This window comes from Chiloscyllium plagiosum, chromosome 26 (genome assembly GCF_004010195.1).
Source record: "Chiloscyllium plagiosum isolate BGI_BamShark_2017 chromosome 26, ASM401019v2, whole genome shotgun sequence".
Classification (NCBI taxonomy): Eukaryota; Metazoa; Chordata; class Chondrichthyes; order Orectolobiformes; family Hemiscylliidae; genus Chiloscyllium; species Chiloscyllium plagiosum.
In genome coordinates this window covers 25,613,897-25,614,834 of record NC_057735.1, presented here as the reverse complement: position 1 = coordinate 25,614,834, position 938 = coordinate 25,613,897, and positions in this window count along the sequence as shown.

Here is a 938-nt window from a genome sequence, read left to right as displayed (position 1 = left end):
CTCTAACCTTCCCCCACACCACACTCTAAATACTCCTTATTCTCTGCTGCTATCAGTTGTGATGAAGGGGAAACAGATTCAAAGCATTAAATCTGGTTTCTTCGCACAGTTGCTGCCAGTGATTCGCGGTTCACCATATTTATTTCAAAGACAGTTAGGGATGGATAATGGAGGTTGTTCTAGCCAGTGAATACACCGGCGTGTGAAAGCTGAGGTTTTTCCACTGCGAACTCGGAGGTTCGAAAACTGCACTCCCCTGCAGACACCGTACTGTCTCTGAGCACAGATACTTCCAAACTGCAAATCAAGCTTAGGTTTATGCCTCCTGGAACACAATTTTCAGATAATCACCCCCTCAATGATACAGAAGAATGAACAAATTTCAGGCTCCATTACATTAGCACTGAGCTGTTGTTCCTTGACCTGCAGGCATTTATCTGTGTGATGTTGGTATGGCTCACGCAGGTATGTACCAACCTACCCACAGTTTCGCTGGAAAATATCATTTACCATCCATCTGAATAATATTGTTATTGAAGAAATAGAATTCATCGGATTAAGCAGGACCAGGGGTGGCACAGTGTTTCAGTGGTTAGCACTGCTGCCTCAGCACCAGGGACCCAAGTTCCATTCGAACCTCTGGCGACTGTCTGTGTGGAGTTTGCACGTTCCTCCGGGTGCTCCGGTTTCCTCTCACAATTCAAAGATATGCAGGTAATGTGAATTGGCCATACTAAATTGACCATAGTGTTAGAAACATTAGTCAGAGTAAATGTGGGAAATGTATGTGGGTGTGTCACTCTTCAGAGGGTCGGTGTGGACTTGTTGGGCCGAAGGGCTTGTTTCCACACTGTCGGGAACCTCGTCCAATCATTACCTTGTGAAATCTGGTATTTTTAAATATACCGTTCTGACTTTAACTACATGTTTCAGACAGA